Consider the following 14898-nt stretch of genomic DNA (forward strand, 5'->3'; position numbering starts at 1 on the left):
TGGGTATGAGGGTCATTTTGAGTCGTGCGATGTTCGATCGAGTGAGAAATTATTAATTGCTAGATTTCCAGTTTAGTTCAGGCCAAATCATATTCCATTTATTGCCAATAAATTTAGTACGAGTATGATAAAGTAATCATTTTAGTATATACAAGGAGTGTAGGATCAAAATCAAGTCTTGTGATTTTGGATAGGGGAAAGTTTTACTCAGTTGGGGTATTTGAATACGAGTCAGTTTATCAGATCTACTCGTAAGACAATTATGTAAAGGCACAATTATTTTGCAGAAATATTAAGTTATCCAATATGTCCAGACAACCATTATCCCTCCATGTAATATTACTGCTTTTGAAATCTATAAAATTGCTAATTTTGAAATGGAACAATACGATGATAAAGGTCGCAAGTGTTGTCGCAATCTTACGTGTCGCAGTTTAATTGGTACATATAGGCGCCACGTAGGATACACGTCAATATAATATTTTTACTATCAATGCAATATTTCTACTATGAAATATGTAAATAAGGTAGTCGATATGAATAAGGAAACAAATTAGAATATTAAGATTTTCCTACCCTTTTTTTATAACATGTATAATAGATAATATAAGTTAAATATTTTAATTTCTAATTTAAATCATGACACATAAGCATGCCAAGTCATCATTGTGACACGGCTTAAAGGTCGCATTTATCATTTTCGTATTTCCTAATAGATAAAGTAGAAAATTAATAAGTAGACATCCTCTTATGTCAAAAAGAAAAGAAAAGTAGACATCCCTTTCAACTTTCAAGCTATTGCCAAGGAAGATTAGATAAATATGTTAAACAATAATCCAATTCATTTATGATTAACTTATCCTTTTTGTATCCAATTAAGAACGGAATCCATCAAGTACTATATACTTCGTATTGATTAATTAGATTGGCAACATGTACAAATGATAACATAATTGAATAATTATATAAATAACACAATTATTGTTACGTTGTAGTAGTAGCAAACATACAAAAGACGTTGGCAAGTAGACATGTGCAACAGTTTCAGGTGCATCCAAATGTTCAGTTTTCACGTTCAGTATACGCAAGTGAAAGTGGACTATTCTAGTCTGAAAATTATTAATTTTTTTAACTTATTGTTTTTTGACAAATAGATTATTCAACCAAAACGATTACCAACTAAACTAAGAAGTTAAATGTTAGGAAATTATGCAATTTTCTTTATAAATTGGATTAGTAGGAATAACAATAATATTTAAAATAACATAGACAAATAAATTGATTATCCGACAAATGTTATTATCTCTAAATACGGTGTAAAATTTTTACTGAAAAGATAAAGAATACACAAGTGTTCACAACACTTATTGTGACTCACAACTTATATGCACCCCAATTACACCCAAGAATTTTTCTCTAAAAATTCTCCTAAAACTTTTCTCCCTCTCTCTCTCTCCTTTATATATGTTTTCTTTTTGTTTTGAGATGATAATTACAAATAATAATCTATGTTTATATAGTTTTTAGTTTGCTAAAGATAGGTTGTTAAATTAGCAAACTATTTCCTTCCCCTATCAAATTTAAGACAATGCATAATGCATTCTAAAAAAATTCAAAGGATTACATTCTTCCTATTTTTTTTTAAAAACTAAAATAATAGTGGTTGTTAATTATCCGACAATCTCCCACTTGAAGATTGATTTTAATCTGTATTCACACCTTACTCCATGAAGTACAACTTTCTCGTATGTTACTCATACATGCCAACTAAAGTGGAACACAACTTTAGTTTGTCAATAGTCACCGCCTTTGTTAACATATCTGCCGGATTCTTAGTTCCTTGAACTTTTTCCAATTTTAACACTTCATCCTCTAGTAAAGATCGGATAAAATGATATCGAAGCCCAATATGCTTTGTTCGAGAATGAATTGATGAATTCTTTGCCAAGTGTATCACACTCTGACTATCACTATATAGAACATTATTATCCTGCTTAAATACCAACTCAGTTAACAAACGTCCTTGAAGCCATATCATCTCTTTACTGGCTTCAGTTACTTCTACATATTCAGCCTCTGTAGAACGTGGATAAAGCAAAAATCTTCTGTAACTGCAGCATCCAACTAACCGTTGTATTTCTAACTGTGAATATATAACCGGTGGTGCTCTTTTATGGTCGACTTCACCTCCAAAGTCTGCATCTACATAACCTTGTACTTTTAATTCACCTTTACCAAAGTACAAACACTTCTCTGTGGTACCTCGTAGATACCCCAAAATCCATCTCACTGCTTCCCGATGAACTTTTCCTTGATTTGACATAAACCTGCTAATAACTCCCACTGCATGTCCAATGTCTGGTCTTGTACAAACCATTGCGTACATCAAGCTCCCAATGGCTGAGGCATAAGGAACCTTATTCATATAATCTTTATCTTCCTCCGCCTGAAGGCACTGATCCTTGGATAACCGAAAATGACTTGCCAAGGGTGTACTAACTAGCTTGGAGTCACTCATATTGAAACTGAAACTGGAAAGACCCTCTTCAAGTGAAGATAAAAGTCACACACAAAATTACTTTTTTCTTCCCCTTAAGTCGCATTATGTACGGCTCAGGGGTGCTATTCAAAAATAAATAAAGGGACACTAAGATTGTAAATGATAGATTGAGCTGGATCTTAGACGAAGTATTTCTTAAGGAAATATGTGTTCCAATGACTTGTCACCTATGATCCATCTAACCTTTGTAGTTTGTATGTCCTCGGCTGCATCTCCTCGTAGATCAAGTACAGTCCCCCCCAATTTGCAGAGAGCTTCCCGTCCATCTTTGCCTTCCTAACTGGAGCTGCTTTCCTTCGCACTAGGTTTTCAACCTTCATGTGTCTTCGGAGTTCGGAGGTTCCTCCTTGTTATCTTCTTGGCTTTCCCTCTGATTTCATTTTTGATCCCTGTGTTGCTTGACGTAGCCTCGCCGAATCAGGTCTTCCACATTGTTTCTGAGATCTCTACAGTCGTCTTTCATGTGGCCGTAGTCATCATGAAAGGCACACATTTAGACTGATCCCGATTTTTGAAGTGCATCTTCCTAGGGCATTGCCATTTGTCATCAGTTTTGTTCATGAAAAATATCTGTGATCGAGGGACGAGCAAAGGTTTGTAACTGTCATATTTGTCTTTCTTTTTTATCTTCCCGTTCGCAGTTCTCATAGTTTTCTCGGTTGTCCTTTCTTCTTTGACTACCCTTCTTCCTTTTGCCGTCCTTCCTGGAGTCTTCCATATGTGGATGGACGTAATCATCATGGTCGGACACAACCAGTGTCCTATTAAATTCCTCAATCCTGATGTATTCATCCGTCTTTTCAAGAGCATCTCCTAAGTTGGAGACATTCTTCTTTGCTAGGTAATCTCTATACCTGCTTTTACGTAAGCCATGAGTAAGAGCCAGTACTGCGACGTCCGGCTTAATATCGGGTATCATCACAGCTTCTCGGTTGAATCGCCCAAGATAGTCTCTTGGGCTTTCGTCCCCTCGCTGCTTCATGCTCCATAGTTCGGCTGATATTTTCTCCCTACGCTTGTTGCTGACGAAGTGCTCACAGAATTGGTTCGACAACTGTCTGAAATTGCGGATGGACCCGGAGGTTTGGGCCAAATCTCTTAGCGTAGCCGGGAAACACTTTCACCATACTGCTGAGGATGCGGTGTACAAGTACATATATCCTTCGTACGTAGCTATGTGATCGTCAGGATCTGTGGAGCCATCATACCTGATGTGGCTAGGGAGTTTCATCCTTGGGAGAGGTTCCTCAAGGATCCCCAGAGTAAAAGGGGAATCTTTCGGGATCATGATCTCGTTGGGGTGTTGTTGACCGGTGTGCCCTCGGGCGTCGTGATCAAACCTTTCCTTCCTCGGAGGTGATCGACTGATGGATGATCGAGTGGGAGATCGACCTCTTTCGTTGTGTGGTGACGTCCTCCGTGATCGAGCCCTGGTAGGGGATCAAGGATCTTGGTGGTGGGAGGACCACCTCGGATCGTAGGCGGGGTTGCCCATTCTCAATATTCTTGGGTGGTGTCCTTGTCCTTCTTCGTCGCCTCGGAGCGTACTTAGAGCGAGAGTACCCAGATGATTCTTACTGCTCGGCCACGAACCACGAGGGGTGTCTTTCTTTGACGTTCTTGCTATTCCATTCTTCCTCCTCCCAATCTGTTCTCAAACGTTCCCAACTTCTGGGGGTCCGGACAAATCCTCTAAGGGGAGAACGTCTCCTCGCTTGGCTTGGGGCGTCCTCTCTTCTCCAGACGTTACTTCTGCGGTGAGATCTTGTCTCACCGATTTTTGGCCTGCTTAGGGTTTCCCTGGAGGGCTCTACCCTATTCTCCCGGTGGGCATGTTCTGCCCTAGGTTGGTTCTGATGAGGTGTCGCGGCCTGAGAGAAGGCCTCGAGTAGGTTTTTCATCAAGTTCATGCATCCGTCCACTTGTTCCGGCGTGATAGGTGCAGCGTTCGAGGATCCTGGAAGGTTTTCGGCAATCAGTCTAGCCACAACAGGGGTTTTCACCCTTGGTCGATCGTCGGATACCCGGTTGGTCATATTGAGACCTATGGGTTCCGCGAAAGCCATGAGTTGGTCCTTGTGGCAGCCGTTCTCTCCAGACCCCGTAGAGTTGGTACGGACTCGTCCATCGTAATCTCCATTAGACATGTTTTTTTGCTGGTTTTTGGCCTCGAGTAGGTTTTTCATCAAGTTCATGCATCCGTCCACTTGTTCCGGCGTGATAGGTGCAGCGTTCGAGGATCCTGGTGTAAGGTTATGATTCATATGACAGTTCATAAATCATGCGGAAAAACCATAAAGCCAGGAAACATATTATTTACACATAATCATTTAGCATAGTTTAGATGCATACTCTTTGTTGCGTGCCTTCCCTAGCTGCGCCCGAACCGAACAAGAACAAGTCTTTAGGACTCCAAGTGTCGTCCCTCCGTAGATAGTCCACAGCACGTCCGGATCCGCCTTAAGATTGACCAACTAGAATCGCCCTTAAGGTTCTAATATTTTCGGTTGGGTAGGCAAGAATATTGGCTGATTTTTCTGCTTAAAAATCTTAGTTTTGAATACTTAAAAACTTGTATATAAATAATGAGCCCTAGGCCTTTATTTATAGAGTTATGGAAAAGGAATCGCAATCCTAGTAGGATACGAATTAATTGAAATTAGAATCCTACATGAATTCTATTTAATTAATTTATCTAATTAGGAATAGGAATTTAATCACACACTAACTCTTGCAGTTTTAGGAATCACGCATGAGCACAAACTCACACACACACACGGCAGCCACAAGGGCTGCCCATGCGCATGCGAGCAGCAGCCCATGCAGCGCGGCCCACGCATCCGTGGCCTTGGTGCGCGCTGGGCTTGTGGCGTGCGTGCTTGCTGGGCGATGGCCCGGCTTCGTGCTGGGCCTTCGTCCGGCAGGCCTCGTCCGATGCTAATTCGTACGATACGCTTCCGATTAAATTTCCATTTCCGGAATCTATTTCCGATACGAACAATATTTAATATTTCCGATTCCGGAATTAATTTCCGTTTCGAACAAATATTTAATATTTCCGTTTCCGGAATTATTTTCCGATTCCGGTAATATTTCCGATTCCGACAATATTTCCGTTTCCGGCAATATTTCCGATTCTGGTAATATTTCCATTTCCAATAATATTTTCCGATACGTACCATGTTTCCGTTTCCGGCAACATCTACGACTTGGATAATATTCATATTTCCGACACGATCCATATTTCCGTTTCCGGCAATATCATCGTTTCCGGAGTATTCATTTCTTGCCTATGACGATCTTAGCTCCCACTGAAACCAAGATCCGTCGGTTCCGAATATTCATAGATGGAGTATTTAATGCCATTAAATACTTGATCCGTTTACGTACTATTTGTGTGACCCTACGGGTTCAGTCAAGAGTAAGCTGTGGATTAATATCATTAATTCCACTTGAACTGAAGCGGCCTCTAGCTAGGCATTCAGCTCACTTGATCTCACTGAATTATTAACTTGTTAATTAATACTGAACCGCATTTATTAGACTTAACATAGAATGCATACTTGGACCAAGGGCATTATTTCCTTCAGTCTCCCACTTGTCCTTAGGGACAAGTGTGCATTTCCTAATTCCTTTGTCGCTCGATGCTTGTTCTTGAACATAAGGTAAGAGTTGTCATCCTTATTATGTCCAGAGGTGTTCCTCGGTTTCAGAGTTCAACTGATCAAATAAACAGATAATCATAGCCTATGATTCATCCGAGCACGGCCATGCATTTCACAGTTTCTAGCTCTCCGAGTGGCCTTGTACAACTTTTAAGCATCTCTTCCCGATTTATGGGAGGACAATCCCAATCTTGCGATCTTGAGATTAGACTTCGTTTGATAGGTGATTACCTGAGCGTTGCCTTTATAGCCTCCTTTTACGGTGCGACGGTTGGTCAACGTCAAAGCAACCAGTTCTCAAACAAGTAATCTCAAATCACTCAGGTATTGAGGATTTAGTGTCTAATAATTTAATGAAATTTACTTATGACAGACTTTCATCTCTTACAGTAAAGTTTCATAGGTCTTGTCCGATACTAGTCTTCCCAAAGTAAGTATCTATGCAAATGATTATGACATTGCCATGTCCACATAGTTCAAGAAACAGAACTACTAGTCATCTTGCATTCTAATCGTCTAACGTTTTCTATGCGTCCAATTTTATAGAAAACTCCGATTAGGGACCATTTTCAACCTTTGACATTCAAGTTCACTTGATAGACATTTCTTAGTCACAGGACTGGTCCTGACAGTCTATCTTGAATATATCGTCAAGTTGAAGGGACTCATCATTTAATAAACCACAAATTAAATGGAAAAATGAATTTCTTTCATTTATTGTGAATGATTAACCAATAATGTTTTACAAAGATTTAAACTCTAAAACTTTAAAACATTAAACAGAGACATCAAAGCCATTCTCCAATATGCTTGATTCCCATAGCTGCAGTGTGCGAGTTGTGCTTCGCTTGCGGCAGAGGTTTAGTTAATGGATCTGATATGTTGTCATCAGTTCCAATTTTGCTTATCTCGACTTCTTTTCTTTCAACGAACTCTCGTAGAAGGTGAAATCTACGAAGTACATGCTTGACTCTCTGGTGGTGTCTAGGCTCTTTTGCCTGTGCAATAGTTCCGTTATTATCACAATACAGGGCTATTGGTCCTTTAATGGAGGGGACTACACCAAGTTCTCCTATGAACTTCCTTAGCCATATAGCTTCCTTTGCTGCTTCATGTGCAGCAATGTACTCCGCTTCAGTTGTAGAATCCGCAATGGTGCTTTGCTTAGCACTTTTCCAGCTTACTGCTCCTCCGTTGAGGCAGAAGACAAACCCAGACTGTGATCTGAAATCATCTTTGTCGGTTTGGAAACTTGCGTCCGTATAGCCTTTAACAATTAATTCATCATCTCCACCATAGACCAGGAAGTCATCTTTGTGCCTTTTCAGGTACTTCAGAATGTTCTTGGCAGCAGTCCAATGCGCCTCTCCTGGGTCTGACTGGTATCTGCTCGTAGCACTGAGTGCGTACGCAACATCCGGGCGTGTACATATCATAGCATACATTATTGAACCAATCAATGATGCATATGGAATCCCATTCATTCGTCTACGCTCATCAAGTGTTTTTGGGCACTGAGTCTTGCTTAGAGTCATTCCATGAGACATGGGTAGGTAGCCTCGCTTGGAGTCCGCCATCTTGAACCTATCAAGCACCTTATTGATATAAGTGCTTTGACTAAGTCCAATCATCTTTTTAGATCTATCTCTGTAAATCTTGATGCCCAATATGTACTGTGCTTCTCCTAGATCCTTCATCGAAAAACATTTCCCAAGCCAAATCTTGACAGAGTTCAACATAGGAATGTCATTTCCGATAAGCAATATGTCGTCGACATATAATACTAGGAAAGCAATTTTGCTCCCACTGACCTTCTTGTATACACAAGATTCGTCCGCGTTCTTGATGAAACCAAAGTCACTGACTGCTTCATCAAAACGTATATTCCAGCTCCTGGATGCCTGCTTCAATCCGTAGATTGACTTCTTTAGCTTGCATACCTTTTTAGCATTCTTTGGATCCTCAAAACCTTCAGGCTGTGTCATAAACACAGTTTCTGTTAAAACGCCGTTTAAGAAAGCAGTTTTGACATCCATCTGCCATATTTCGTAATCGTAATATGCAGCGATTGCTAACATTATTCGAATAGACTTTAGCATTGCAACTGGTGAAAAAGTTTCATCGTAATCCACACCGTGGACTTGCCTGTAACCTTTTGCAACCAATCTAGCTTTGAAAACTTCAAGTTTCCCATCCTTGTCCTTTTTCAGTTTGAAAACCCATTTGCTTCCAATGGCTTGGTAGCCATCTGGCAAATCGACCAAATCCCATACTTGGTTTTCAGACATGGAGTCTAATTCAGATTGCATGGCTTCTTGCCATTGCTTGGAGCTAGGGCTCGTCATAGCTTGCTTGTAAGTCGCAGGTTCATCACTTTCAAGTAATAGAACGTCATAGCTCTCGTTCGTCAAAATACCCAAGTACCTTTCCGGTTGAGATCTATATCTTTGCGATCTACGCGGGGTAACATTTCTAGATTGACCATGATTCTCACCAGATTCTTCTAAAGATCTCTGAGTTTCATCCTGAATGTCATCTTGAGCATTCTCTAGAGTTTGTTGTTCGACTCGAATTTCTTCGAGGTCTACTTTTCTCCCACTTGTCATTTTGGAAATATGATCCTTCTCCAAAAAGACACCATCTCGAGCAACAAACACTTTGTTCTCAGATGTATTGTAGAAGTAATACCCCTTTGTTTCCTTTGGATAGCCCACAAGGATACATTTGTCAGATTTTGGATGAAGTTTGTCTGAAATTAATCGTTTGACGTATACTTCACATCCCCAAATCTTAAGAAAAGACACATTTGGAGGCTTTCCAAACCATAATTCGTATGGAGTCTTTTCGACAGCTTTAGACGGAGCTCTATTTATAGTGAGTGCAGCTGTATTTAGTGCATGTCCCCAAAATTCTAATGGAAGTTCGGCCTGACCCATCATTGACCTGACCATGTCTAGCAAGGTTCTGTTCCTCCGTTCTGACACACCGTTCCATTGTGGTGTTCCAGGAGGAGTCAATTCTGATAGAATTCCACATTCTTTCAGATGGTCATCAAATTCATAGCTCAGATATTCACCGCCTCTATCAGACCGCAGTGCCTTAATCTTCTTGCCTAATTGATTCTCTACTTCACTCTGAAATTCCTTGAATTTGTCAAAGGATTCAGACTTATGCTTCATTAGGTAGACATAACCATATCTACTGAAGTCATCAGTGAAAGTGATAAAGTAGCTGAAACCACCTCTAGCATTTGTACTCATTGGTCCACATACATCTGTATGGATTAAACCCAATAGTTCATTTGCTCTTTCTCCAACTTTGGAGAAAGGTTGCTTTGTCATTTTGCCAAGTAAACATGATTCGCATTTACCATAATCCTCTAAGTCAAATGGTTCTAGAATTCCTTCTCTTTGAAGTCTTTCTAAGCGTTTCAAGTTTATATGGCCTAATCGACAATGCCACAGATAGGTGAGATCTGAATCATCCTTTTTGGCCTTTTTGGTATTTATGTTATATACTTGTTTGTCGTGATCTAATAAATAAAGTCCATTGACTAATCTAGCAGATCCATAAAACATCTCTTTAAAATAAAACGAACAACTATTGTCTTTTATTATAAAGGAAAATCCCTTAGCATCTAAGCAAGAAACTGAAATGATGTTTTTAGTAAGACTTGGAACATGGAAACATTCTTCCAGTTCCAAAACTAGCCCGGAGGGCAACGACAAATAGTAAGTTCCTACGGCTAATGCAGCAATCCGTGCTCCATTTCCCACTCGTAGGTCGACTTCACCCTTGCTTAACTTTCTACTTCTTCTTAGTCCCTGTGGATTGGAACATAAGTGTGAGCCACAACCTGTATCTAATACCCAAGAAGTTGAATTAGCAAGTATACAGTCTATAACGAAAATACCTGAAGATGGAACAACTGTTCCGTTCTTCTGATCTTCCTTTAGCTTTGGACATTCTCTTTTGTAATGGCCTATTCCATCACAATAAAGACAGCTTGATGTGGACTTGTCCTGCCTTGATTTAGCATTGCCCTTGGACTTTCCACCTTTCTTGAATGGTCTCTTTCTAGCCTTGAGTAAATCTTTGGCTTCACAGTCCAGTCTATTTCAGCCTTTCTGACAAGGTGAATAAATTCTGCAACTGTTTCTTCTCTTGGTTCACTTAGGTATAGTTGCTTGAAGCGACCAAACCCACTGTGTAGTGAATTGAGCAAGACAGAGACTGCCATCCTTTCGCTTATTGGTGTTCCTAGTAGACTTAGGCGATCAAAATATGAACACATAAGATCCACATGGAACCTCAGTGGGACGCCTACCCTCTGTTTAGTGCGAAGGAGCTGAACATGTGTTTCTTGGACCTCCATCCTATAACACCTGTTGGGAGAACTAACCTTTAGACCAGACATTGATTCAATCAACTCATGGACGTTCAGGTCCCTGTCCTCCGTACTTCCACGACAGATATCCCTCAGATTCTTGATGAGCGTAAAAGGTTCATAGGCTACAAACCTTCTAGCCCAATCATCAGGGATATTGTTCAGCATGAGACTCATAACCTTTTTGAGATCCGCATCCCAGGCGTAAAATCTCTCAGGGGTCATGTCTCTGGCATAGTAGCTTGGCATGGGATGTGACAGTACATACTCAAGTCCATTGAGTTTGACTATTTCAACTAGCTTAGCTTCCCATTCAAGAAAATTTGTCAGGTTCAGCTTGACCATAAGCTCAGAACCCATGATGATGTTTTGATTGTTGTTTGCCATATTAAAAACTACAATTGAAAAGAATAAACAAATAAATAACCATTCACAGTTTCTCTTAATAAACTTAAATTCTAGCATACATGCATAATTCAGCGTTTATTAAGCATTTTATTCAAGTTATGTGTTCCGGCAGGTGTGAATAAAATGATTCCAAGATCCTAAAATCATTGAAGAACTAAGCACAGTTTGTCGACTTAATCCTAGAACATCTTAGGTAAGCAAAAGCCTTTTGCTAATAGTCTAGAAACTATTCTTGGTTGATAGGTACGTCTAAGAACTTATTAGGTAAACCTATCGAATTTGCCACGACATAAAAGGACTCCTTACTTATATCGTTGAGTTTCACCAAAACTAACATGTACTCACAATTATTTGTGTACCTTGCCCCTTTAGGACCAATAAGTAACACCTCGCTGAGCGAAAACTATTACTAGATTGATGTAAAGGATATCCAAGCAAGTGTATATTTTGGCATGGCACCTTTTAACTCAATTTTTTTTTAAGTTTGGAACTTAAGGCTCTTACTATGTTGGTTAGATTTTAAGTGAACTAAAATCCTTAATCATGCAACATAATCAAGCTTTTGATCTCATGCATTTTAAGACATATTTAAAACAATAAATAACTTAAAACATGCATAAGATATTTGTGATCTAGTATGGCCCGACTTCATCTTGAAGCTTTGACTTCAAAGTCCGTCTTGAAAATCTCCGTGGGAGGCACCATTTTCTTCAAATAGGATAAGCTATAACTAATTACAACTATTTGATGGTACGCAGACCATATTTGAATTGAAAAATAACTTTGGTGCTTTAGACCAATTACATTCAAATTAATGGTACGCAGACCATATTTTCTATCCTATTTGGGCCATACTAGTCACTTCATAACCTGCAAAACAGTACATATACAATATATACCATTCACCCATTCATTATCATGAATGGCCCACATAGCTGGTTAGTAAAACACATTATGCATCACGTAAACATTTGCAGCAATTAATCAAGGGCACCAATAATCTACCAATTATTCAGTCCTTATTAATTCTAATCAAGTTGTTTTAACCTTAAGGATTTGTAGACCTAATCAAGAGTTTATGACTAAAAAGCGCTCCCACTTAAACCAATAAATTCATATGCTTTACTAATTTTAAACATAAAATTGTATTTCTAGTCTAACCGGAAACATACAAATTTAATTAAAATTTAAAGCTCATATAAATTTATAATTGAATCCAAAAATTTAATTTAATTTCAGTCGCATTTAAATTAATTCATGATTTTAATTTTAGTAAAATAATTAGAATAAATTCCATTTATTATAATTATAATATTCAAAATTAAAATCCAAGAAATTAATTCAAATTATTAATTTTAAAATTAATTAAAATTACGTGAACTGAAATTTTCAAATTAAACATTCAAAACGATCTAATCGTAACGCAAACACCCTACGCGTTGCACGCCCATGGGCCGTACGCACACAGCCATTGCTGGCCATGTGCGCGCAGCCCATGCGCTCGTCGCATAGCTGCTGCTGTCCTATCGCAAGCCTCCGCACAGCGCCCCATCGCACGCGAGCTATCGCTCGCAGTGCGCGCGCGCGAGATCGCTCGCTGGGCGCGCGACATCGCTCGCTGGGCGCGCTGGCTCGCTCGCTGGGGCGCGACATCGCTCGCTGGGCGGGCGACATCGCGCGCTGTGCGCGCGAGCCATCGCTCGCTGGGGCGCGACATCGCTCGCTGGGCGAGCGACATCGCGCGCTGTGCGCGCGAGTAGTGCTGGGCGCAGCGCTCGTGGCACGCGAGCTTGCGCTCGCTGCGCGCGAGGCTGCGCGCACTCGTGCGAGGCAGCGCGCGTTGTGGCGCAGCTCGCTTGCTGCCCACACGCGACTGCCTTGGCTCGCCCTTCGCCCATGCCCATTCGTTCATTGCTCGTGGCACACGACACAAGGCAGGGCTGCTGCCTTGTGCTCGTGCACTACGCCCTTGCTCATTGCATTCGTGCCGCACGGGCGACGAGCTCCCTTGCTCGTCGTCGCATGCCCGCATTATACAACACCCCTTAAGGGTAACACGAAGCGTCCATTGCTTCGTGCGTGCAAGTTATTTGAACGAATCGCATAAAAATTTAAAATTTATATTTAAAATTAATGACAAATTAATAAATAATATTAATTTCATAATTTTAGGGCGAAAAATCGAAAATTTATTATCCAATTGATTTCCGATTGATATGGATTCAAGTCTAGGTCATAAAAATTTAAAATTTATCGTAAATTTACAATTTTTATGGTGGTTTTTAATCATAGGTTTCTAATTAAATTACAATTAATTATGAAAATCAAATTAATTCTAAATTATTCTAATTTTCAACAAATTAATCATAATTACAAATTAGATTGCATAATTAACAAGACTAGGCATTCAAACTTGTTAAACATATGCAGTAGGTCAATCAAAAATTCAAGATTTATCAACAAGAATCGCAAATATTTAATTTAACATCTTAAATTTACGAAATTTTGCATTCGAAAAACTAAAACCTTCGAAAAGTCATAGTTAGGCTTCGAATTTGAGAATTCTGGGTTCGGCAGAAAAATACTATTTTTGTCAAAATTTTAGAATGCCTTTTACATGCGGAATTGACACAAAAATCACTCAATTCGGATGAGTAATGAAGAAACTGCCGAAAAACTGCGTACGTATAATTAAATAAACGCAATTTGCAATTAATTAACAATTACGAAAATTAATCACCCCTTTTAATTCTTGCAAATTTGTAATATTTAACCATGTTCATGCAATTTAGATTATGAAAATAATAAGGGGCTCGTGATACCACTGTAAGGTTATGATTCATATGACAGTTCATAAATCATGCGGAAAAACCATAAAGCCAGGAAACATATTATTTACACATAATCATTTAGCATAGTTTAGATGCATACTCTTTGTTGCGTGCCTTCCCTAGCTGCGCCCGAACCGAACAAGAACAAGTCTTTAGGACTCCAAGTGTCGTCCCTCCGTAGATAGTCCACAGCACGTCCGGATCCGCCTTAAGATTGACCAACTAGAATCGCCCTTAAGGTTCTAATATTTTCGGTTGGGTAGGCAAGAATATTGGCTGATTTTTCTGCTTAAAAATCTTAGTTTTGAATACTTAAAAACTTGTATATAAATAATGAGCCCTAGGCCTTTATTTATAGAGTTATGGAAAAGGAATCGCAATCCTAGTAGGATACGAATTAATTGAAATTAGAATCCTACATGAATTCTATTTAATTAATTTATCTAATTAGGAATAGGAATTTAATCACACACTAACTCTTGCAGTTTTAGGAATCACGCATGAGCACAAACTCACACACACACACGGCAGCCACAAGGGCTGCCCATGCGCATGCGAGCAGCAGCCCATGCAGCGCGGCCCACGCATCCGTGGCCTTGGTGCGCGCTGGGCTTGTGGCGTGCGTGCTTGCTGGGCGATGGCCCGGCTTCGTGCTGGGCCTTCGTCCGGCAGGCCTCGTCCGATGCTAATTCGTACGATACGCTTCCGATTAAATTTCCATTTCCGGAATCTATTTCCGATACGAACAATATTTAATATTTCCGATTCCGGAATTAATTTCCGTTTCGAACAAATATTTAATATTTCCGTTTCCGGAATTATTTTCCGATTCCGGTAATATTTCCGATTCCGACAATATTTCCGTTTCCGGCAATATTTCCGATTCTGGTAATATTTCCATTTCCAATAATATTTTCCGATACGTACCATGTTTCCGTTTCCGGCAACATCTACGACTTGGATAATATTCATATTTCCGACACGATCCATATTTCCGTTTCCGGCAATATCATCGTTTCCGGAGTATTCATTTCTTGCCTATGACGA

Source organism: Spinacia oleracea, chromosome 3, assembly GCF_020520425.1.
Source record: "Spinacia oleracea cultivar Varoflay chromosome 3, BTI_SOV_V1, whole genome shotgun sequence".
Lineage (NCBI taxonomy): Eukaryota > Viridiplantae > Streptophyta > Magnoliopsida > Caryophyllales > Amaranthaceae > Spinacia > Spinacia oleracea.